A 27,208-nucleotide genomic window follows, 5' to 3' on the forward strand; every position below is an offset into this window, starting at 1 on the left:
TTTGGTTTCTTTAATATGTAATGCATAAAGATCTAGGTGGTATCTTTGTGAAGTTTTTCTATTACTTCCCAAGTAGAGAAAAACTTTATCTGAAAATAACATTATTCTTGGCTTTGACCTTGGGTGTACGATTGTAATGATACATGCAGCTGTCGAAATGTAAATGAGAAATAGGTTAACCACATATGGAAACTACACTTTTTACTCCAGCCTCCTGCTCCTTTCTTTTAGCTTGGCAAGCTGTACTTAACCTCTGTGCACATAGAACACTAGTAGGTGTAAGCAATTTAGCTTCATTTCTTTTATATTAATTATATACTTTCATAAGAGTGGGATTTGAAGACTAAGTAATTAAATAGCTAAACTAAAATGTGTCTTCAAAGATATCCATTGCAAAATATCCAAAACACATTTTATTTCCTTATCTGTAGAAGTAAAGGTTTCTCTGTGTAGCATCTGTGTAAAATGTTATAAAGTTTATTCACATATACAGTCCATGTCGCCCACTGACTGAAAGAATTAAGACCAGTGACATGGGTTTGAGACCAAAACCCACAGAGCTGAGCATATCAAAGTAAAACACAACTTATAAAATTTCCTTAAATTTTGAAGGCACTTACTAATTCACCTATTTAACCAAGATTTACGGAGCATCTTCTTTGTGCTAGGCATTATTTTGGTGCTGGAGATACAAACCCCTTGTTTTCCTGGAGCTCACACTCCAGTAAAAGAGACAGATCTTTAAAGATAAGTTAAAATGTACTGTCTGTTGGATAGTGCTAAATGCTAAGGAGAGAAACAAAGCAGGGAGGGCAAAAGAGTTTGGGGGTGATGAGTTTTGCCATTTAAGATATAATAGCAAGGTAAACTTTACTGAGCAGGAGACCTTTGAGTAAAAACCTGAAAAAAATTGGGAGGAAGCCATGCAAATTGAGGAAGACCCCTCTAAGCAGAGAGAACAAGTGCAAAGGTACTGAGGTAGAAGCATGCTCCGCCAGTTCAAGGAACAACAAACAAGGCCCTGTGGCTGAAGCCAGGTGGAGAAGGGCCGAGTAAGAGGACATGTTCCAGGAGAGGAAACAGACCAGGGTGCGAGGGAGACCTGTAGAGCAGTGTGGGTAACAAAAAGGGCTTTTGCTTTCTCTCTGAAATGGGAGCCACTGGCAAATTTTGAGCATAGGAGTGTCATGATCTGAATTATCTTTTAAGAGGATTTCTCTAGCTGCTTGACCTCTACCATGCAAGGATCCAATTACTTTGGTTTCCTGATTTGATTCCCCCAGTTTCCACTATAAGGTCCACCCTACAGAGAAGAGCAATCATAGAGCTCTTACAAGATACTGGGGTTCCCCTCACAAATTCATTTCTCACTGTCATGGTGAAAGGTATGCTTTCTGTACCCTCCAAGGGTGGACGACTATGTCTTAAATGACAAATCCATTCTTACATTCTAATCTCCCTAAGCCTTTGAATTTCTTTCTCTACATTAAACAAAGACAGGTCCAGCATTTTTAACTCACTGTGGTCCACTTTTTGCCATGTTACAGACAACCAACAAAACAAATTGTTTGAGCCCTTTCTAACTCCCTGAGCTGCAACATTAAATGTGGAATGTCTGCTTAGCGAGCCCATATCAATAAATTCAGCCTGATTCAACTTTATGTGCCTTCTACCATTATCCCACACCCTAAAAGTCCTTTCCCACACATGTTCCCCATATTTCGGTCTGTGTAAATTAGAAAACTCAAGTTTCTTTGGAGTGTAGAGTACATCCTCATGTGTCACACTTTGCGCCTCATCTTTAGGGGTCTGCAGGGACTTTTGTCTAGTTATGGGTTGTACAGAGCAAGACTAGAGCACACTTTTTGGACACCTTTTGACAATCCAATATGGAGTCACCGTCAGCCAAATTTGCATGGCTTCCTCCCAACTTTAAAAGTGTTTCCACTTAAAGAATTTTTTTTTTAAGTTTAAAAAGTATAACCACTAAATCTCCCCAGAAAAGGAAATATGAAACAATTGAAGATCAGTTACTTGAATGATGCCATACTCTTAGCTAGTGGCACAGCTAGAATGAGAATCTAAGTTCTCCTAACTCACAACTGGTCTTTTCACTGTATCAACTGTATCATATTCTCTCTTTTAGAGAATAAGAAGGGAAGAAGGGCAGAATATTTTCTGAACAGCTATTAAAACTATAGAAATAAGGTCTAAGGCACATGCCTTAAGTAAATAATATGTAGCATATTTAGTAAGACTTCTGACATGAGCAAGAGAAAGGGAAGAGAAATATATGGAATAGTTGTTATGCTACTTCATGCTCTGAGAAAAAGAAAATCAAGAAAGTTACTCATGTTATATGTTTCAAGAGTTAAAATGAAATCTATTTAAGAGATTACCAAATGGATTAGCAGATTTTGGTACAGGCATACCTCAGAGATATTGCAGGTTTGGTTCCAAACCACCACAATGTAGCAAATATCACAATAAAGTGAGTCACACAAATTTTGTGGTTTCCCAGTGTGTATAAAATTTCTGTTTACATTATACTGTAGTTTATTGTGTGTGCTATAATAGTATTCATTATGTCTTAAAAGTGTACATACCCTAATTAAAAATATTTTATTGCTAAAAAATGCTAACCACCATCTGAGCCTTCAGCAAGTTTGTAATCTCTCTTTACCTTCAATTTGTGAAAGAAAAAAAAACAATTTCTATGAAACACAATAAAACAAAGTGCAATAAAGCAGGATATGCCTGTACAGTAAATTGATTATTTAATAAATGTAATGGATCCACTATTTCTTTCCCCAGGTTTTTTGTTCTGATGTTATTTCTGTAGAAGACTTAGAATTCACACTCAGAGTTTCATTCTCTGAACATACCATTTCCCAGCCAGAACGATACTAAAAAACAAGCATCAACTGCTGACCTTTTAAATTCATCACTCTTTGTAATTCCAATCACAGAAAAATACTTCGGAAAATGTGGCTCTTTCATCTCTGTGTGGTAGTGGATACATAGCTCTTCCTACAGAAGCTGGCAACCCCCAGTTCCTTTTCTCACTTGTGAGAAATGCTTTGAAAAAACCATTTCCAGCCAAAGTTCTCAGCCTTCTATTTCCTTCTTGACTTAAATGAGGAAATGATTTGTAGAAAGGGATAAAAAAAAACAACAAAAGGATTCATTTATTGTCTACTTAGCTGGTCTGAATTATCTCCTAATTAACATCTTTGCTGACTTTGGGAACTCCTCAAGTCCATTCTCAGCACTTGACAGAGGCAGCTATATTACGAATTTTTGTTCTCATAACCAACCTGGGAGTTGATAAAACATAAATGCTAAACTTTCTTCAACATATGCCAGATGCTTAGGCTAAAAATTATTATATATAAAGGAGCCAAGGAACAGATAAAAATAAAAATTATATGAATTGTGTGTGTGTTTAAAAACATACGTTCAAGTCCTCAATGCTTGACATAACTTACTCTTGCAACAAATTACCTTTGCAACCATAGTTATTTGAGCTGACACTGAAGAGCCTGTGCATTCCCCAAGTAGCCAGAGTAGGCAGAGCTAACAGCTATTGAATACTTGTCACACCCCAGTTGCTGTGCTGGGCATTTCATGTATATTTTCTCCTCGCCTCACCCCATGAAGTGGACGCACTTAGCAAATGCTAAATGTGGGGCTTAAATAAGTGAAATAAGTCTGCTGAGGTCACATAGTTAGCCATTAAAATAGAGCCTAGATTCAACTTTAGGTCTAACTAGACAGCTTATAACCATACTTCATGCTCCTCACAATAGATAAAGATGCTACAAGGATATTACTCATTAAACTGCCATTTGTTCTTCATAAAGCCTCATGGGTAAAACCACTGTCAGTCTCAGCACCAAGAATAATTGAGCTTCTCCAGAGCAAATGATTATATTTATCCTTATATTGCCCAGTAAAAGTTGGACAGCCGAATTCATAGCCCTCTTGAAGCAATGAAAAGAACCTAAAGCATTGACCCAGGAACCTCATCCCTACCTCCTCACTTCCTTCCTAGTCTTGTTTTCCTTTCAGCCCACTTTCTTTATTTCTGTAATTTGTATTTCATTTTTATCTTGTTTTATTTTCTGTGGCCATAATAACCATTTTAAAGGTTTTCTGGAACAGAAAGGAGATAAGTGTATAAACACATCAAGGAAAGCTGGAGGATTAGAGTCTAGATATGTGAAAGATATTACTATAGAAAAGACATCATCCTATGACAAAAGAATTATTGTAGATAACTGGGGTAGTAGATAATTCACAAGTGTCAAAGGGAGAATGTTTTGTGAAAAACTAACACGCTGCTGGGAGGATGTTTTTTCAGGCGGTAGAAATTCAATTTTTCTCAAAAAAGCTTTGGCATCTCAACAACAAATTGGAAATTTCAACCTTAGTGTTTGTTCTGAATTGTCTGGAAAGCGTAAAATCGGAGGTCAGTGGTGAGGGTGAGGGAAAGCTCGTAAGAGATGCTGCTGATTATATTTTCTGAGTTTTTCCTTCAGTGCGCATAACAGATAAACTATTTTTCCTCTAAAACTTCATATTAGAGTACATTTCTTAGCTGAGCACATAGGTAAATACTTGCATTACTCTTCTCTTTAAAAAAAGTAAAATAAACTTGCAGAAAACCCAGAACAAGGATGCTCTACTCTTTCTACCTCTTTTGGCAGAGTCCCCAACAAACCAAAACAAGGCACTGTTTCTCCTGTATAAACAATGGCTCATTTGCTGACCAATTCAAAAAGGATAGCATTTGTAATCATTTGATATTTGGAAATCATCAATAATATAAAGTTACAAGAATCACTATAATTGTCAATGTTGTTCTTATTACACAAAAGAAGACCACACAAATTACCAATGATTAAAGACTTTTCATTTTAATATACGCTATAGTATTACTACTAAAATCATTAAAGGATAGTTTATCTATATGGACAGTACAGAAATAAGCTCCAAATATACATCCTTTATGATATTTTTCAATATAGGTATAATTTTAAAATCTTAATATTCTTCTTTATGACCATCACAATATCCTCTCTGGAACTTAAATTTATAAAAAACTGGTATTTTAACATATTATTGAATAATATATTGTGTTGATCAGACTGTATTACCACAAAAGAACTACCTATTTATGTTAGATTAAAGAATGTATAAGTGGTGTTTATGTTTTAAAAATTAGAAATTTTCTAAGATAGAATTACAATATATACATAGAAAAAAAATCATAATCTAATCCACTTAAAAGAACAATAAAAGTTTCTGAGGTGAGATATTGGCCTTCAGTTCAGTACAGTATTTGCATTGGGTGGTTTACATCTGGATTCTAAACCTTATTTCCATATAATTAAACCGTTCAACTTAGAATGCTTTTAGTAAATGTAAAATAAAGAAAATGTGTCTGAGGATTCCCTGACCATTTAATCATCCAAGTTCTTCCAAATCTGTGGAATGAAAGTCAGTGAACTGTCTGAGGCCTTCCCATCATTCACATTTTCTACCAAGATTAATTGATCCCAAGATTCTTGTAAAAAGAAGCAATCATAAACAGTGGAAACTAAATTAATCCATTGGAAGACACACTGAGTATCCATCTTGAAATTCAGCTTACTAAAACAAATGCATAAAACTCAACAAAACTCACCTTGTCTTCTTTCATTTCTAAACTCATCTTTCTTGCTTAAAGATAGATTTTTTAAATTATTATTATTTTACTGAGGATCTTTCACCAGAAACTTCCCTGAAAAGAATTCAAGCCTGAGCAATATGGCTGGCATGGACCTATAGAGAGATCACTCCACTGACCACTGAAGCAAACACCACCTGTGGACTACCACACGGCAGTTTAATTAAGCACAGCTTCACATGCAGAGCAATTTCTGATGAGAAATGAAGATCCCACTTGAAACTGCTAGGGGCATTAGACAAGCAAAATGTAATTATCTGAACTGAAATCCAGCTGACATCTCTGACAACAAATACCAGGGGATCTTTAAGGATCAGATGCTCCATTTGAGGTCAGTACCTCTGGCTCCAGCGTCCTCTCCTCCCCATGGTGGACAGAATACCTTACACTGAGTCACAGCACCCCTTAATTTGACTGCCAAGTCTTCTTGCTAGCACAGAGGAGGCCAAATTTATACTAACAGAGTAACTGAGACAAGCTTCCAAATATTTTAGGCTAAATGAATTTTGATTCTTCCCAAATTAAAAGAATTATATTTATAGAAACTAGAATTCTACCTTGGTTTCTATTCCAGACAAAAACCAGTTTTCCTTGCTTTTTAAAGAGATGGGTTATCTCAGATTGGTCTTTCTATGGCACCCAATGAAAACGTTCATTTAAATTATGTCTTTTGTTAAGTTAGTCTTTTAAGAAAGAACTCTTGGGCCTTTTAGCCATAGACTATGCTTTTTTCAGTCAGAAACAAAGTGGAGATTTAAACAAGGATATGATCTAAGCTGTGCCAAAGTTTGATGTCAGTGCCTCAAGTGAGATTAATGACCACAATGAAGGAAGGAAGGAAGGAAGGAAGGAAGGAAGGAAGGAAGGAAGGAAGGAAGGAAGGAAGGAAGGAAGGAAGGAAGGAAGGAAGGAAGGAAGGAAGGAAGGAAGGAGAAACTTTTGAACTTCTCAAGGACATTAAGAGTTGGAGGTAGAAAAGCTCTCTTAGTTCAATTACCTTTTCATGGTGAAGGCATATTTCTTACAGTATATATTCATACCTGTTCTCCATTTTAATTTTCAATATTTCAGCTCACATTGGCTAAAATATCTTCCCCTGGGAGTATCTTTTATAATCAATCTTGGATGTTAGAAATTTTTCCTGGGTACTTCAGTTAGTCCAAGTTTTCCTTTATTTAGGTTCATGCTATTTTAGTCTTAATTATACCCTGTTGGATTTCTCTAAACAATTCATTCCTTTACCCCTTGATTTGTCACAGGAAAAACATGGTTTAAGTGCCATACAAATTTATCATTGTCCTTCCCATTACTCTATTTACTTTGAATCCTCTCCCCGCTGCCCCTTTAAAGACAATAACCATTAATTCTGTTTTGTGCCTGTTATCCAAGTATAATTAACTCATTTGAATAATAAATAACACAGTGACCTTAATTTTAAAGCACTAATTGCGCTGGTATCTTCCTTAAGAGAAAAATTACAATAGCGGTGTACTTGAGGAGACCACCCTCACTGTCGTGTAGAAAAGGTTATGCAACAGAACAGACGGCCACTCTTATGTCCTTCATCGCGTTCATCACACTGCTAACATATTTAGTACTAATTATGTAACTATTTGTCTGATATCTGATGCCTACTTTACACTGAAGCTTCATGACAGGAGGGCCATATTTCTGTGCTTCTCACTATCCTCAGAATCAGCACAGTAACCATCATAATTTAGGTGGTTAACAAATATTGTTGAGTATAAATAAGTGATGTTGGGTCTCAGAAACTCACAGTTTAACTTCTCTATGTCACTCAAGTCCTCCCAACAACCCGGTCTTTTCCTCTTGGTTTTATAAAACTGTCCTCTGACTTGTGTTTGTGGGAATACAGCTAATTGTCAAGAAACTTCATTTCTACCTTCCTGAGTCCCTGAAATTAAACTCAAAGGAATTTGTGTTTTGGGGTTAATATGTTTCAATTGTTCAAAAGCATGAACACACCTAGAAAACCCAGATCCTACTTGCAAAATTAACCTTATTTAAAATCCTATAATCCACCCATTCACAGCACAGTCCTAGATTTTATTCCGCTTCAGCTTCCAAAAGACATTGCCCTGCATTTATCATCTCCAACAGCTCTTTTTCTATGCCCCTTTCATGATCCTCTATGGATCCCAACCTGAGAAGTATATTTGCTTAATTCTTCCGCCTTCTTTAAGCACTGCACTCTTTCTTTCTCTCGTTGCCAGACCCTGTGAATAAATGGCCTAACTTTTCATCGGAGATTTCCGCTGAAACTGGCTACCACCGGCTCCCCCAGGCATATCGGACACTGATGCTCATGACCTTCCGGCTGCCCTCTGGCTTTCTCCTCTGTCAGTGGTACCACGACAGAGTTCTCCCCACCAAGACTCAGCGCTTTAGGGTGGCCTTCGGATCAGCCCTCTCCCTCATCCTCTAGGCCCAACTCAGCAGGCCTTACACTCCCTTCCTGAAGAGTTTCAGATCCATTACTTTATCTTCATTCCCACTGATGACATTCCAGGGCTGACCCTCATTTTCTCACATCTACAAACTACAGCACACGAGTCCCCTAGAGAAGCCTCAGAGGTTTTAGCCCACCTCACTTATTTAAATGTTACCCTCACCATGTACAAGCATCATTCTGACTTCGGCTCCTGTCCTTTTCTTTTTCTTTCTCAGCTGCCCTAGCCTGCCTCTTGAACTCATTTCCTCCATACGCCCAGCATCTTGCTTCACTCCAGCCACCCTGGCGAAATCCTGCCTCGGGACTGTGTACTTGTCTTCCCTCTGCCTGGAATGCACTATTCCTTCATCTCATAGCCGTGCCTGCCATTTTCAGGTTTCTGCCACCTCACCAAATAGGCCTCTTTCTCCTCTGTCACCCTCTATTCCGGACACTGCACTTACTGCCCGACTACGATGTATTTACTCTTATAGCTCCTTTCTATTTTTATTCTTTTTTTCTGAATTGTCTACAGAAATTACAATAGAATTGGAGCCCAATAAATGTTTGTTGAATGAATACATAAATGATGTCTCAGTTTTGTTATTTTGTACCTGATATATAAAAATAAAGTTTAATATTCTCATCTTCTCCCATATTATTGGATCACCATTTCCTTTCTCTCCCTGTAGTATATATGTGAGTAACTATTGAATGTTTTTACAAAGTCCATAAAATTAATGTTTGGGAGGTGGGAGGAGTTACTCAGCTTCTTTCACTTTGCTTCCCCTTTTTGCACCAAATTGTTGCTCCAGGTTTCCCTTCGATAACCCTGGCTATCTTATAAGCCATACCCCTTGCTCACTCTTACTCTCTCAAACCTACTTTCTTAGAAAAGGTGCACTAGCCTCTCAGATTTCCTTTGCATGAACAAAGAGAAATTTAATAGAGCACTCGAATAAGCAAGTAAATCTTGCTACCATCCCTGTATGTTGCTAATGCCTGACATTTTTTTTTTTTTCATGATAGAGTAAGTGATTAAATACTGGTAATTCATAATAGTGATTAACATCAAGTATTTACTAATTTCCCAACATGCCTTCAGTCCTCACAACAATTCAATACAGTAGGTACTGTTATTAAAATTCCCATTAACAGATGAAAATTAGGCTTAATAATTTAAATAGCTTAATGTCATGAAATGAGTTTGTGAGTCAGGAATCAAACATAGGTCTGCCTGACTTTCAAGTCCACCACCCTACACCATGTTCACCATAAAGTACATTAAATTTCTTTTGGAACCAAGTGGGGGACTGCAGGAATGAGTAAACAAATGATTAATTGCATCTATTTTCCATCTTATAAATGGCATTTAATAACCTATCTTCAAGCGAAACAAGGAAAGGGCTAACATTTCACCCAAGGAGAGCACCCTGTCAGACAGAGCCTGAGTGACCTTTGCCAAAGACTTAGCAGAGGCTATCTCTGAACTACAAGGGATGCCTAACTCCATAACCTCTAAGATCCCTTCAAGGTCAAGTGATGCATTCTATGATTCCAAGAGGTTCTTATAAAGTGGAAAATATAGAATAATGAATGACTGGCTGTAATCTATTTAAAAAGAAGCAAAATTAATCTAACTTGGTCTTTCTTTTATGCTCTTCTGAAAAAGAAAGAATCCTTTTCAGATCAACCAGGAGATAACAATCAGAATATCAACATTTGGAACTCTATCAGCTTTAATTCATGTTTTCCTTTAAGTTGGCACTTTTGTAGGACTGAATTTTCTCTAGAGTCAGAGAAAATAACAATGGTAAATAACGAGCACTTCGTGTTCCTGGAACAAACTACCCAGTGCTACAAACTCCGCTTCAGCATGTGCTGAGAAAGCATCCAGATGTTAGCCAGCTGAAATAATATATCCCAGTGCACCTAAATAATAAATTTATCTTCATTTAAAAATTGGAAATCAAAATGGAGTTCAGGATTCCCAGTAAGAGTCAAGAAACTGAGTACTAAGGAATCTCCGATCCTGCTCTTTGCCTTGAACACTGAGAATGAAAATGTAAATAAAATGCTAGATATGATAGCTTACTTTATGATTTCTGTGCATTAGGCTAATAATAGTAAAGATGCTTCATATTTATTTGGTTAATTATTTGTGATTTTTCACATGCCAAATCCTTCCTTGGAAGAATGAGATCACACCCTCCAGCACTGGGAGGTGCAGGAGAGAGGAGGGGAGATATGGAGGAAGGGAGGGCGCATACTTTTGGGAGAGCTGCAAACTGGGAGAGAGATCCTCCACCCGCTTCCCCCCTGAACTCCCTAAAAGGGAAAATTAATAAAACTGTCAGGCAAACAGAACAAAGTGCTGAGGAGCCTTGAAACTTTAGAAATAAGCATTGGTTCTCAGAATCACTGGGGGGAAAAAAAATTAGGTTTAATCTCATAGAAATTAATTGGAGGGAAAATGGAATTTGAATTATAAATGAGACATAAAGCTGGATACTTCAGTTTTTCCCTAGAGCTTGGTACCATCACATGAGCCAGGATGGATGGACTAGAGTGTGTGTTCCAAAGTGTGGCCCATGGATCCTAGGGTTAGAATTATAGGGGCACGGGGTTGATAAAAAAAATAAAAATAAATACTGATTTCACATCATACCCAGCAAATAAATATTCTTGAAGGTAGGACTCAAACAATCTACACTGTATAATACTATACTAACATTTCTTATACACTAGAGTTTGAAAATTTGGGGGACTTCAATAATATTTTAGGTGATTAATATTTTCTTGGAAAGAACTAGAGCACAAGACCATGATTAGTTTTGAAAACAATATAAGAATTTAATTTTTTTTAAAAAAGCTTAGCTTTAAGAAAATGGAAAGCAATTTCAGCAAAAAACAACACACAACTTTGTTGGAAAATAAAGAGGAGAGCTAGAACCAAGTTTCTCTATTCTTATTTCCTTTTGTTGTTGTTGTTCTTCTTGAATAAAAAGGAGAGGTATTACAGTAAAAGAAGTTGACTGTTTTGATTACAGAATATTAATGTGTCTTTAAAAGATCTTTCTTTTCTTTTTTTTTAGATTACCATGCTTCTTCTACACCCAAGGTCATTTTCCTTATCTGTCCTTTTTGTCTTTGCATATTAGGATATGTATAAGGCTGACAATAATCCAGAGCTAATCTTAGGCCAAAAATGTGAAATAGAAAATGATTTCCTAAATAAGTAATTAAGAGGCTGCATTAGTTTCCTATGCAAATAGGAAATTGTTGCCATAACAAATTGCCACAAAATGGGTGGCTTAAGACAACCAAGATTTATTCTCTCACTCTTCCGGAAACCAGAAGTTCAAAATCAAGGTGTTGAAAGGACAGTGCCCTCTGTAGAGTCAGTCCAGCTTCTCTCCCAGCTTCAGGTAGTTGCTAGCAATTCTTGGTGTTCCCTGGCTTGAGGATACATCACTCCAATATTTGCCTCCATCTTCACATGGCATTCTCATCTGTGTTTGTGCCCAAATTTTCTTCCTCTTATACACTAGTCAGTAGATTAGGGCCCACATTAATCCAGAATGAACTCTTCTTAACTTGATTACATCTGCAAAGATCCTATCTCCAAATAAGGCCACATTCACGGGTTGTGAAGATTAGGGCATGGGCATATCCTTTTGAGGACCACCATTTAACACACTACAGAGGTGATGGAATTTAAAAACAGAAGAGTTGCAACTGTCTGAAATGGTTTGATGTAGTCTTGCCTGAGGTGTAGTAGATTACTCTTCAAGGCCATTCCAGTTAATCTAACTCTACAATTTTATAATCCAGTCAGAAGAGTTTGGTTTTCCAAGACCTTAGCTTAAGAGGAGAAAGAAAAATCCAAGCAAATCTACCATGAGCAAGTAAATACAAGATATTCTATTTTCAATAGGTTTAAATTCACAAAAATGTTTTATTTTTAAGGACATTTTAATGCTCAACTTTTGAACAATGAAAATATTCAGAAATTTATGAAATCACATAAATCTCAAAGATGGGCCAATTCATAGCCTGAATTGATATTTGTTTAGCATTAATCTTCTCAAATCAAGTGATTGTTATACAGGTCAGACCTGGACAGTTAGAAATTTAAGACATAATAGGTGCTAGAACTAAGTCTTGGAGTGGATATTTCATCCTTTCTGCATCTCTGCCCATTCACCTTGTAACCCCCCAACACAAAGTTTGAAAATGTCCTATACGTTCTAAAAGACCTATTCTAATGAAGTCCTTTTTCTTCCTTATAAAAGCATAGTTCTTTTAAGTTTATACTTTTCTGATATCTGAATTCTATGTAATGTAAATTACATAATACATATCATATCCATTTTGATATGGGTATGAATTATGTGAAAGGTTGTGGATATTTCTTTTGGGTCATTGTAGGCTAATTCTGGCCCGCGTGCTCATGAAGCCAACAACTCAATAGTATGATATTTACCTAAAAGTTCGAACATGTCAGATCTCTAATAAAATATCTTCCAACAACATCAACAACAAAATCACACTACAACTGTTTAGTAGTTAGAAAGTATAGAGAAAGGAGAAAAGTAAAAGTAATGAAATCAAGTTCAGTGATTTCTTCAGCCTTCATAAGAAGTCAGTATTTACTAAGGTTATATATAGGACATTCTACATTTTAAATACTGCAGTCTAAAACACAGGAGTTACTAGATTCCATATATGACCTAAATTCTCTTTCCCTCTTGACAGTTCTTATGTATAACCTAAGAGCTGGCCAATGGTTTTTATGAACAGGAACTGTTTTTTTACTGTTTTTAAGCTCACTAAAATAACTATCCTCAGCAATAATGTCAAGACAAATTCATGTGTCATGGCCCCATCACTAGGAGCGCCACAAATACTTTATTTCTGACATAGTTCAAATACAGAAGTTGGAGAAATAATCTGTGCTTTCTGCCTGCCACCACCCCTCCTCACTCTATGAGTACAAAACCCTTCTTTTCTCATAAACTACCTCCTGCTTTTCTTGAGTCTGCTGTGCATAAAAGGATTTGTCCTCTCCCACAAGAGTGGGCACATGACTCAGCTGTTCAGAGTATTCCAAATACCTAAACATATTAATAAGTCCAGTAATGAACAACTGGCCAAACAAGGGCAGTAAGAGCCATTTGCAGGATTGAAATAAAATGCTAGGGGGAGAAGAAATATTTCTTTTTCTTCCAGTACCATTGATGCTGAGGACTTTTACATGCCTGGTGCTACCAGAGCCATTTTTTTGCCACCAAGGGAAAGGACCTGCTTGAGAGTAAGTCAACACAGATAAAATAGAGCTGGGAGATGGAGAAAAAGAGAGTGTCCAGTTTCACCCCTGTATCTTTCTATTGCATGGGGGAAATACAGTCCCATTTAAGGATGGGTTTCTGTCAGTTGCAACTGAAAAAGTCCTGTTAACACAAGGGATGATATATTAGAATACATTCAAATTATTATTATATTATTCCTACTTTCTAGATGTATTTTCTTAAGTGGGGAAAAAGTGAATTTCCAAGTAGCCTGAAAACAGTCACATTGCTGTGGCTATAGTCACTGAGTGTGTTAGAATTATAAACATCATACATGTGTCTTAATTCACAAACACACACACACACACACATCTCAGAGTATTGCCCTAGTGCACCTTACCAGACAGTACTAGAGTTGTTTACCTAACAAGCATAACTGACTGACCCACAGCATAATGCTTGAATTTCCTCCAATAATGCCTACCTATTGGGTAGCCTGTTTATTTCTATTTTGCCATTATTTCATTTCCTCCTTTCTAATTTTTTATTGTCTAATATGGCATCTTCTAGGCCATATTGCCACTTAAACCCAACAATGAATCCAAACTTTCACAATGTTTTGTGACTTGACAGCCTCTGCATGCTGAAGCCCACAGAATGGAAATTATTATTGATCCAAAAAAAAAAAAAAATCAAACATTTGTTCAAGTCCTTAGTCGATTTGAAATATTTTGCAGAGTCAACTAAATAAGCACTTTTCTTTGAAGAAGGCCATCAAATGATTTCACCTTTTAGATGACCTATTACTGGTACTTCCTAAAGAATAGGGTCTAAGGGAGCCTTCCTTTAAAAGTGAAATAGATGGCCCGGCCGGGCGTGGCTCAGCGGTTGAGCATTGACCTAGGATCCAGGCAATCGGGGTTCGATTCCCGGTCAGGGCACATGCCCTGGTTGTGGTCTTGATCCCCAGTCGGGGGCGTGCAGGAGGCAGCCAATCAATGACTCTCTCATCAGTGATGTTTCTATCTCTCCCTCTCCTTTCTTCTCTCTGAGATTAATAAAGATATATTTTTTTTAAAAATTAAAAATAAAAAATAAAAGTGAAATAGATGGAGTAAAATCTCAGATCTTTCTCAGTAGTAAAAGCTGATTCTTCTATTAACCTCTTTCTCTCTGCTATGATGTATTATTGAAAATGGAAAGACATGGCCAATGGCATGTATTGTATCAATAGCATTGTGGGATACCATTTATTTTACTTTCAGAGGAGTTTATTTCATCTTGGGCCAACTTGGAAAGCTTTTCAGAAGCCATCAGCACACTGGCTTTCTTCATATTGGATAAAAGCAAGGACACTGAATACACACATTGATCTGCAGTTATTCAAAGACTGGGTTGGGGAAGAGAGAATTTCCTTCCTCACTACAGAGAAACTTTCATATCATACCAATACATCCAAAATCAGCAAAGCTCTTTTTAAATTGAATATCAGTAGGAAATTTTCATGTTTGTTGAGGTGTAAAGTGGAAATGTGGAGATGAAGTCTTATCAGAACAAAAATAAAATTCATCAACAACATGTCTTAATCTATTCTTTCTAAAAGGTGCTCCCCTAAGTCCTAAGAGAGGTGTTTCTTAGATGAAGAGGGAAAGAGAATATTTTTGAAGTAAATAGCATGAATGCCCATGCTCTGATTTGAAACAGATGAACTCTGCTTTTGTCTAGTTTATATATTTGAGTTGTGCAAAATTTTCATTTAAGAAAAATTTCACTTGGAAAGATTGGAAATTAACTGCACTAAATTATTAGTATAAGTCACATCTAGTCTTATTTGCCACTTAAGATCATGCATGTGTCTTAAGACCACAAGACAGATGCCTCAAGTGTACAGTGACTTTTGTGTACAGAATATAATTACAGGAGATGAATGAAGACCTATACACTTGTCTAATGTCTTAATAGAGAATCCTAGAGAGCCAAGAAATGAAAACAGGAGGCAGATGCTAGCAGTGTCAAGACAAGGACAGACACCCTAGTGCTTGCAATCTCTGACTTACGAGAAGTATGCCACCTTGAGACAAGCAGAAGCCGCTCCCCACTGACACAGATTTTAATAGGCATCATGGAGCAAAGGCTGCAGCTTCTCATCGGTGCTCAGATCACATGTGACAGCCATTATTGAGGAAACAAACCGGGTGCTGGGAAGAGGGTCGTGGGCCATGCAGACAGAGGGAGAGCTGAGCAAGTACTTAGAGATGATTCTCATTGAGAATGATGTGAAACTAGTAGGTGTATATTGAGTTTCAAACATCCTTCTGATCCAGAGACTGAAGCTACTATTATCATTTTTCACAAGTGAAAATGATGGTCATTGCCCAAAGGCCATAATTCACCAAGAACTAGAATTTAGGATACAAATTCTCCCTTTTAGGGAGAATTGAGATATCAAAGGAATTGATATATTTGATAGAGTTAGGGGAAAACAAGATACTTTAATTTAGTTGCCTGTAAAATTGTTCATTCACTGTCTAGCCCTGAGACTCAAGAATTTTGGAAAAGAATTACAAAACTGGTACCCTGAGTAAACACAATTTTATGATCTCCCTAACTTTCACTTTCAGGCTCTCTGTTCATCTTGGGTCTAGTGTCTCATTCTCTAATCTAACCCTTGTCTATCTCTGAAAGGGAATAAAAACGTGAAATCTCAAGGTACAGCAGTTTAAATGTGGCTCCCTAACAACAGAGAGAAGTCTACTCAATTGGACAAATTTAAGCCTCTTTTAATCTCAAGAAGTAAATGAGAAAATCAAAGGAATGCAGACGAGGTCTTGCTTCTGAGCCATAGTAGTGGGGAATGCTCTACAACGTTCATCCAAAGCACTAGCCAGACGTGGGCTTTGGTTAAGCTGCCACCAAGTGAGTGATAATGCTTAGTCTAAGTTCATAACAATTTAAATGCAATGAGTAGCTATAAACACAATTTGTAGATTCAATGAGAATGGAGTCTAAGACCCTAAATTAACAATAATGTTTCTGTAAAACTATATATTAGAATAAAAATGTAAATACTAATTACCACTAACATAATATATTTGTATAATACATATGTATTGCATATATAGGTTTATGTATACATATTGTGGATAGCTTGATAGGTAGATGATAGATAGGTAGATAGATAGATAGATGATAGATAGATAGATGATAGATAGATGGTGATAGATGATAGATAGATAGATAGATGATAGATAGATGATAGATAGATAGATAGATATATAGATAGATAGATAGATAGATAGATAGTGATGATAGATAGATAGATAGATAGATAGATAGATGATAGATAGATAGATAGATAGATAGATAGATAGATAGATAGATAGATAGATAGATAGATAGATAGAGATAGATGATAGATAGATGATAGATAGATAGATAGATAGATGATAGATAGATAGATAGATAGATAGATAGATAGATAGATAGATAGATAGATAGATAGACAGATGATAGTAGATAAAGAGCAAATATTTCCAAACTTTTTCTGTTCATGGCATCCTTAGTGTTTCAGTAATTTTTTCATAGCACCCCTTCTAACAATTAGAAGTCACTGAAAACCCAGATCCATAAAAATATGACATCAGCAAAAAGACTGTAGTATGATCTAATGTTGAAACTATGAACTACCGTAAGCTTCATTGGTGATCCACTGGTATTGAGTTTTGCTGTCTTTCCCTTGAAAAAAAAATTTTTTTAATATATCTTTATTGATTTCAGAGAGAGGAAAGGAGAGGGAGAGAGAGAGATAGAAACATTAATGATGAGAGAGTCATTGATGGGCTGCCCCCTGCACACCCCCAACTGGGGATCGAGCCCGCAACCCGGGCATGTGCCCCAACCGGGAATCAAACCCCGATCGCCTGGATCCCAGGTTGACACTCAACCGCTGAGCCAGCCCGGCCGGGCTCCCTTGAAAATTTAAAATATCCCATAATATTCTTGTGAGTTTGATGCAGCACCCAGGGATGCCTTGGCACATAGTTTAGAAAACACAAATTCAGAGCAACTTTAGGAACTATTTTGTATCTAATCTCCCATCCTAATTTAGTCCTACAACATTAAAAACTAGCACTTTAATTGTCTCAATCTCTGTTCAATCTTAAATTGACCATTTCTTCTTATTAAAGAAAAAAGAAATAAACTTGAAACTGACTTTCCTGTGAGGCTTCAAAGAGAACCCATGTTTCTCTTAGATACTATCCATTTAACCCTCATTGTTTTTCAGTGGGAGGGTTTCAGCTGACTACACACAATTTATCTAGGGAAAAGCTGCATTTGTCCTTCGAAGGTCACAACCAATAGTTCTCATTTTCCCCCAGAGCAAAGCTGAAGAAAGAGACACAGAATATTTTCCCTACTCTGAATATTTTCCCTCCCTGTTCTTTCATTGAAAAATCTTGATGACCATCTTTAGTTGATCAAGAAATTTCTAAACGAATAAGCCCTCACCACACAAGTAGCTTGTCATTCACATGTGGTTTCATCATGTTTTAACACATGTTAGATTTCAACAACAATGACTGGCATTACAGAAATAATAGATTTCTCTAGACTTATGTTCTTCATCAAGTTAGACTGTTAAAAAATTTTAAATAGTATCTTTTAAAATGATAATCTTTTAAAATATAAGGAAAAGCATCAAATAACATCATGTAACTAAAGAAAAACCTGTACACCTACAAAGAAAAGCTAAGAGAATGTGTGTCTGTGTGTTTTTGAGCATGCCTGCAAACACTCATGCATGACAAAGAACAGAAAGAGAGAGGGAAAAGATATGCATATTCCTCACAGGTATGTGAACGTGAACTTGTGACAATGTGAGGATGCAGGGAAGAAGTAGGAATCTACACACAAATGGTGGGCCCAACAATTGCAATAGGGCCAAAAGGTTTTCTCAGATCACTGGCAGTTTTCAGATAGATCTAAAATGATTCTATCAAAACATGTTAAATACCAATGATAGAGAAGGGCAAGTTGCTGCATTCCAAAGCACTCTGAATTAAACTACATTATCCTTCCTCCACACATTCCTGGGAGGCTTATCACAACAGCAACCACGTGCATTATAAACAGTATTACCTTTCAAATGGGCAGTTGGCTTCCTCCCATGTGTGATTTGAGACCATCCTCTGCTCCAAAAATTGGTAAAATGTTCTGCTTTAACTTTTGCCCTGATATCCTCTGAAGCCAAAGACAGGATCCTATTGCATTCACAATTAGCAAAAGTGCCAAAGGCAACAACTTTGACAAACACCATAGTACTGTCTAAGTTGGTATTGATAGTTTCTCTTTCAATGCAATTATGAGTGCTCGGCCATCATCTGTGAAACATATCAGGGCACACCGAACAACAAATCATTCAGTGAGTTTGTGCAGAATTAAGGTTTATTGAAACACAAACTTTAAAATCTGAAAAAACTTGCTAAAACTGTTAGATATGGTATTTATTACACCTAGAAAGATGTTTAAAATTGACATTAAAACGTGACTAGATTTCAATTTAAACTTAAATCTCAATAAATACCTACATTTAAAAGTCCATAATAATTATTGGATGTGTATATGGTCTTAAATTAAATGAGACTAATATTATATCATCTAATGAGTAAATGCCAATATTGTATTATGCATTTAGGAAGTGCTAATTAGTTGTCAAAAGCAATTTTTCTGAAACTTCTCACAGCATAGTAAGATATGTGTATTACATAAAGTGACTGATGGTGGGGTCTGGAAGATGTAACAAGCAAAGCTAAAGCCAGATGTCAATGAAATGATCCCAGTGTGAGCTGCCTGTCTCTCCCCTGTTATTTCCCTGTGACTACATTATGGAGCCCCACATGGCAGAGAGCCATTATTATACTATGGCAGTAGAAACCACCCAAAAGAACCAGATATCTAAATTTTTATTCTAATCAACTTGGGACTTCCTAGAAATAGTAGCAGTAGGATTATAAAATATCCCAAAAGTGTTAACATGTAAGAATTCATGGTAACCTACTTTTTTCTACAGTAAATTTTAAAAACTGTCATGAAGACTGATGACACTTCAAAAAAAAAAAAATTTCAAAAAATTTTCTAACCAGAGAATTGCAGGCTTTAAAACAGCCATTATTGGTAAACATTCCTTTATTAACCTCTCTGTTTCAATATCATTCTCTGTAAAGTGGAGATAATAGTGCATAAGGTTATGTGAAGTTTATTTTATTTTTTAGAGAGAGAGTAGAAGGGAGGAAGGGAGGGAGAGAAAGAGAGAAACATTGATGTGTGAGATCCGGTTATTGGACCTGCAGTCCAGGTACATGCCCTTGACCAGGAATCGAACCTGAGACCCTTCTGTGTGCAGGCCAATGCTCTAACCACTGAACCACACCAGCCAGGGCAGTGAAGTTTAAATGAATTAGTACACGACTGAAAATTCTCGTAGACAGTTGTATATCAGAATTTAGTTATTTTTCTTTTATAAGGATTGCATAGTACATATACCAGGTGTTATGTAGCACTGTAATCCAACACAATGTTTCTGCACAGTCTATATAGTATTTACCTTATGTGGGATAAATAAGGTTATAAATTAAAAACAGTCTATTCATGACAGTTCTTGCCACCAGTGAGCTCAGATCAAACTTGGCCTTATTGCTCATTGAGCTTAAAAAAACTTTGAATTTTAGAATCACAGACAAGAATTACAGTCCTATACATGTAGGACACTGAGCACACTGGCATATAGTTAAGCAATAAACGTGTGGTTTTCAATTATTATATTTATTATTATTACTTAATTTGGAAATCAAGAAGGCAATGTCTTTCTCCCTTCTTTTTTTCTTTCTTCCTAATTTCCCTTTCAACAAATAAATATTGAGGTCATTTTACTTATAAAGCACAATTCTACACGATGAGATAATTTGCCAAGGGTAGTAAGTACATAAAATGCAATTCCTTTCTTAGGACCAAGGACTAGTGAGATTCCTAAAAATACTGATTTTAATTGCTCCATAAATTGTGTATCATCAAAAACAAAAATCATAGTCTTTCTATAGCCATACTCAGCAATTATCACTTTACATTTAAAAAGTCAATAATTGAATTAAATGAGCAGATAAATGGCAGCCATTCTAATTGTTTTACTGTCATTGTTGCCATAATTTTGATTACCAAGTTTTTCTCTAATCACCACTTACAACAGGAAAAATGAAAAATCCCAGAAGAGTCTTCATAGTTAAACTATTCATCAAGCAATTAACTAAGCAATACTTATTTATGCCTCACTTTGAATTATTTTTCAAATAATCCTCCTCCTCCTCAAAATGAGATTTCCAACCTAATTTCTAATTCAGTAACAGGGCTGATTTTTTTAAAAAACCAAACTAGAATAATACCTTATACCTATCAAAAGAGTATTGGTCAAAACCAAAGCCTTATTAAATAACATTTTAAAAGTTAAAAAATACAATCTTCCATCTATAAAATAAGTATGTCATGATGATATAATATATAGCATAGGGAATATAGTTAATATCATTGCATTATATATTTGGAAGTTGCTAAGAGAGTAGATCCTGCCCAGCCGGGCATGGCTCAGCGGTTGACCTAGGATCCAGGCGATCGGGGTTCGATTCCTGGTCAGGGCACATGCCCGGGTTGTGGGCTCGATCAATGACTCTCTCATCATTGATGTTTCTCTCTCTCTCTCTCTCCCTCTCCCTTCCTCTCTCTAAAATCAATAAAAAAAAAAGATATATTAAAAAAAAAAGAGAGAGAGTAGATCTTAAAAGCTTTCATCACAAGAAAAAAATTGGCACTATATGTGATGATGGATGTTAACTAGACTTATTGTGGTGATCATCTCACAATATGTACAAATATCAAATTATTATATTGTATACCTGAAACTGATATAATTATACCTAAATTTTAAAAACAAACAAATCCTAATTAAATAATATTTTACACTCAAGAGATGAAAATCTTCAAAGCATTCCCCATTAATTCCATAGGAAACTTATTTATGTTTGGTCCAAATCTGTACAAAAAACTCTTGGGGCAATATTCGAAGTACGCCTTTTAACATACTAACAATCAACCATATCCCAGGTTCTCTCTAAATCCAGTTCCAACTTCTAAATGGGACAGACCCTTCTAGTGAAAATGTTTTAACCATTTTCCCATTTGTTCAACTGTTGTACTAACATTGTTGAGATCTAATTAAAAGACTAACATGGAGCTTTTTTGCATTTATAACTAATTTTGCCTATTTTAAATACAATATTCTATAAAATGGGAATAACTCTTATCTCCTAAAGTTACTGTGTGGGTCCAATTCAATGTCAGCAAACATTTAATTTCAACTAACTACTACTTGCCCAATAAAGATATGTAAAGTGCTGTGTAACCTGTTAAACAACATAACATGGTAACATCAATTACCTTCATCTATAGCAAATAAAGAGAGAAAACCAAAAAACTGATGTAGAGAAATAACATTTATATATTTCCATTAGTTAGTGAACTATAGCAGATTTATCTTAAAATTCTTTAATTAAAAATCCACAAGAGCCATTTATTAATCATTTTCTAACCAGCTAGATACAGGCTATTTTGCATGCATTATCTTATTTTACTCCCCTAGCAACCCACAAGGAGAAAGCTCCTAGAGTTATAAATAGTATCCCTGAACTCCAGAGTTATTGATAAGCCAAATCATTCTTCATTCAGATAGGCTGTAAGTCATCAGGATACTCTGTGACTTTCCTAGGTTGTTCCTACTTGAATCAATATGCCTCCCTAAGTTCCCCTAAGGTCCCAAGGTAGCTCTAGAACAAGCAACTAAACTGACTTCACCACTGGAGTTTAATCAGGTTGTAGCCTCAGGTACAATTAGAATCACTCACTCCACTTAGATTTGCAATTGCACTACTACTGTGGCACATACATACAATGCCATAGTCTGAAGAGAAACAATAGAAATGAACAGAATAGAGCAACATGATATGGCACATGTAATAAATCCAACAAAAAATGTGGAAAAAAATGGCGAGTTGCAGAACATATACAGTATATTATGTACATGCCACTTGAAATATGCCAAACAATATTTTATATGGCTATATACATATATAGTAAAAGTATAAATATATAAATAAGAATGTTCAAGAACAAATTCCTGTATCTCAGGAAAGGGAGAGAGATGCTTGGCATAAGGGAAAGGACACCGAGGGTTTTAACCAAATCTAAGATATTTATTTCTTTAAAAGGAAGGTCGGTGTAATTATGGCAAAATGTAAAATGTGTTCACACTAACTGTGGATGATCAAAACATATATTTGTTTTATTAATTGTTATACTTTTGTGTTTGAATATTTCATAATTTTAATTTTAAACATGAATGGATATGTACATAATGGTGGGGAAAAGACAAAGAAATAAAACATGCTACCTAAAGCATTTTCTCTTGAAAACTAGCAATTTATTACTCATCACTGATTTTCTAATAATCTCTTTATCATCAGAACAATGCCAGATTTTCCGGAAGACTGAAAAAAAGAAATGTAATATTGAACACTTAGTATGACTCCATTCTAAACTGTATGTTCTCATTTAATCACTCCAAAATTTTGTGATATAGTTATCAATATCCTCATTTTTCAGGAAAGGAAATTCAGGTGCAAAGTAACTTACTCAAGGTCACACAGCTATGGCAGAGCTGGGATTCAAACCAACGCAAGTGTGGACCCCAAGCCCATTCTCTTTTGTCAGTACTGTACCAGGAAACCATAAAAATCAGACAGAGAAGGAGGAAGGAAGGAAGGAAGGAAGGAAGGAAGGAAGGAAGGAAGGAAGGAAGGAAGGAAGGAAGGAAGGAAGGAAGGAAGGAAGGAAGGAAGGAAGGAAGGAAGGGAGGGAGGGAGGGAGGGAGGGAGGGAGGGAGGGAGGGAGGGAGGGAGGGAGGGAGGGAGGGAGGGACGGAGAAAGCAACTCATGCGGGCGGGTTAGAATGGGAAGAGCTGGAGATGTCACTGGAATCAGTTCGAAGGCAGCTTAGGTGGAGAAAGGCTTTGAAAAGATGAGACCTGAGCCACGCTCTAAGTGAGATCTCATTACTGACTTAGGGAGATAAACGGAACGCAGGTGGTGAGCGTTAACTGGCACCCAGAAAACAGACGAGAGAGAGAATAGGTGGAATGGAAATTGAAAGAGATCCAAATCAGAAAAAAAAAAATTAAATGATAGAAAACATATGAAGGCTATTAAGATATAAAAATAAGGAAGATTGAAGAAACAAGCATTAGCTTCTGAAATTTGAATCAAGCCAAACTTTTGAGGCAGAGAGGACGGCTCACGCATCCAATTTCAAAGGTAGGAAAATTGGAACAAATGATTGTATTAAGGGGAAAAAATGGGAAGCAGAATTGTGGTTTGTTTATTTTTGAGAGTAACTGAAATACTCTTTTGAAACATGTATTAAAAGCATCTGATTCCACATAAGAAACTTTGAAAAGTAGAACAGGGAAAAGAATTCTGCTTCTGTTTCCCTGGGCCTTCTGTAAGTACTTAGGTGGGTGTGTTGGGTGAAAACATGAGCTTTTTCTTTTTGAACACCCTCTGATCCTCCCCCACCCCAACCTGAAACCCTAAAGCTGTGTTTATGACAACACAATCATTTCTACAGTAACTAAAAAGCTGTCAGCAAAAGAGGATTATTACTTAAGTTGAGAAATAAGCAACTTAAAAAAAAAAAACAACACACACTCTTTAACCACAGAGAACAGGTTCCCATGCCAATATCCAAAGTGACAAAGCCAAAGCAGTGCCGATACGGAAAATGTTATGTGCTGCTGCTGGGCAGCCCCAACTGACCTTCCAGTGATTGGTTTCCACGCTTCATGGAAAGATGTCTACAATTTAACCCACTAGAGTTAGACTTTAATATATTTTGCTGATTCCTCAGACACAAGTTTATCAATGGGTATTGAAACTTCAGTGAAAGGCATCTGGGCTCTCTGTGATAAAAATTATGAATTCCTTGTAAAAGTTGGAGGTGGTCCCAGCTCCATCAAAAACTAAACTATTTGTTCAATGAGCGTTGCCTAGGAGTTCTAGGGAAAACCGTGATGTGTTACTATTTTAGGAAAGCTATCAGACCATCTGCCAGCGTGGTGCTGGAAAAGCTACCACATGTTTTCTGCAGTGAGCTCACTTTCCTTCTCTTTGCTAATTTAATTCAATTTCAGAGCACTTCACCCTTCTCTTTTTTTCCATTTGTTGCTACCAATGGGGAAGAGTTTTAATACAATTTATAATAAATTATGTGCTCAATAGGTTATAGATTAAGAAAAAAGTAATCCTCTTAGCAGGTATGCTAGCTCATGCAAAAGAAAAACATAATTGGAAAAGAAATGATTTATCTACCATAACTAAATATTATTCTAACTAAAAGAAAGCTACGAATTGCCTGCTTTACAGTTTTTAGTCATGGAAGAGTGTCTCTCCCATTGATGTTTCTCTCTCTCTCCCCCCACCGCCCCCCACCCCCCCTTCCACTCTTTCTGAAAAAGCAATCAAAAAAATATCCTCAGGTGAGGATTAACAAAACAAAAAAAAGAATATGCAATGAAAGTTATAAGATTAGAATCTATTCTAACCTTACCTATTTTATCAGCCAGGTGACCTGAGTTAGTTAAATCAATCAGTGCTGTTTCTTCATCAGCAAATCAAATATACACCAACTATGCTTCTCTCACAGGCAGGTGAGAATCAAATAAAAAAAATCCTATGTTTAGACATAGCCATGTGCATATACATATACTCCCTGCCTCAAAAGGGTTTGTGTGTATATGGGTGGGGGAAATAAATGTAGAAATTGGGACAAAATGAGAGTACCAAATTGAGAAAATGCCAGATCAGCATGTGGAAATGCATGCCAAAAAATATGCAAAAAAGTGGCAAGAGGGCTGCATGGTTGGCGGAAAGATGATAATATTCCAAGACACCAAAGCCAAGAAAGAGAAACCAGAGAAACTGCAGGATTCATGGCATCCACAAAAAAATCAGTTACTTAGGCGAGACCAAATTTTTTATGATACTGAAATATCAGAGAAATTTCTCTAATGGGACCTCAGAAAAGTGTGCACTGTATAAATAAAAATCACCAACATCCTTCCAACTACTTCCTTGGATCCATGAAATGATGAATTTCACAGGACCATTTATGTCATAAATCTTAGCATAGCCAACATGTGGCTTATAATGTCAAATCACAGTTTAACTTTTTGGTACATCAAAAAAAGTGTGCTGCAGGTACACAGCTTTTAACTGGTTGATGTGAGCACGTTGTAAATGTACCTAGAGCAGTAGTTCTCAGGGTCCCTTTACATTATTGAAAATTCTTGTAGACCCAAAGGGCTTTTGTGTACCTGAGTTATACACACAGGGTAGGGCAGAAGTAGTTTTACAGTTGTGAGTGTGGAAAGTAGTACAATAATTAATAAATAATAATACAAGAATAAACTGCATACTCACAACTGTAAACCTACTTTTGCCCCACCCTGTATATAAATAAGCTATCAATATTTATTATATTGAAAATTAAAACTGAGACATTTTTAAAACACAAAGATATATCAGAATTACAATGTCTTCATATTTCATGTAGCCCCTGGAAAACTTCATGGTACAGTCATGAGAGAATGAGAATGAAAAAGATAAATAATACCATAGTATTAAGGAAACAGTTTTGACATTTCAGGCCACCCGAAAGTGTCCTGGGAACTCCAAAGAGTTTCAGACCATATGCTGAAAACAGCTAATCTAGAGAGATTGAAGATTTATGCAACCTAACTTAAGCAAGGCTTCATGAATATTATTTCCTAAAATCAAGTCCTTAATAAAAATTAGGCTGCAAAAAAATTGGATCATACTCTAAAAAATTTTTAGAGGCCATGCATTCTATGTTTCTGGTTATGAGGGATTCCATTTACTTACATGATCAACTGAGAAACATTTTCTTGTTAAAATTAAGAAAACTAGCCCGAAGTTAAACATTACCTTGCCTCCATTTGTAGACAGTCCAAGAAAATTTCTCACAAAATTTAGTTGGAATATCACAGCCAAATGCTCTCCAGTGGACAAAACCACACGTATACAGCTTCAGCAGTCATTATCAGTCACTCATCATAGCCATAAAAAACACATTTTACTAAAGCATTCAGAGAATTTCTCACTTTAAGCAAAGCATCTTCCTGATAAGCCCTAGACATACAACTGTAGCCTCCGTGCAACTGAATGAATGAAAATGACATATAGAATTATTAGATATATGCCAAGTAAATGATGGAAGACATCTCTTGAAAATTATAATTTTGGTCTTGGAATAGTTGAACTTAGCCTATTTTTTACAGATATTAAATTATCTTTGAGGTACTCTTAATTTCTCAGTGACATAATGATATCATCAGTGAACTAAAGAAAACCTCTTAATTCTGTAGAGTGGGGTGGAGGTAGAGCGGGAGGTAAACACATAACTTATTCAGAAACAATACTGTTTCTTCATAATATAAGCCTAAAAGAGTTCCAAGTCAGAATATCTTCAAATAACACTTTTCCTTATTTATAAACCAACTTTACTAGATAAAGAACTATTTCTTTAAAAAAAAAAAAAAAACAGGTAAAATGCTTGCA

Source organism: Miniopterus natalensis, chromosome 4 (genome assembly GCF_054644295.1).
Source record: "Miniopterus natalensis isolate mMinNat1 chromosome 4, mMinNat1.hap1, whole genome shotgun sequence".
Classification (NCBI taxonomy): domain Eukaryota; kingdom Metazoa; phylum Chordata; class Mammalia; order Chiroptera; family Miniopteridae; genus Miniopterus; species Miniopterus natalensis.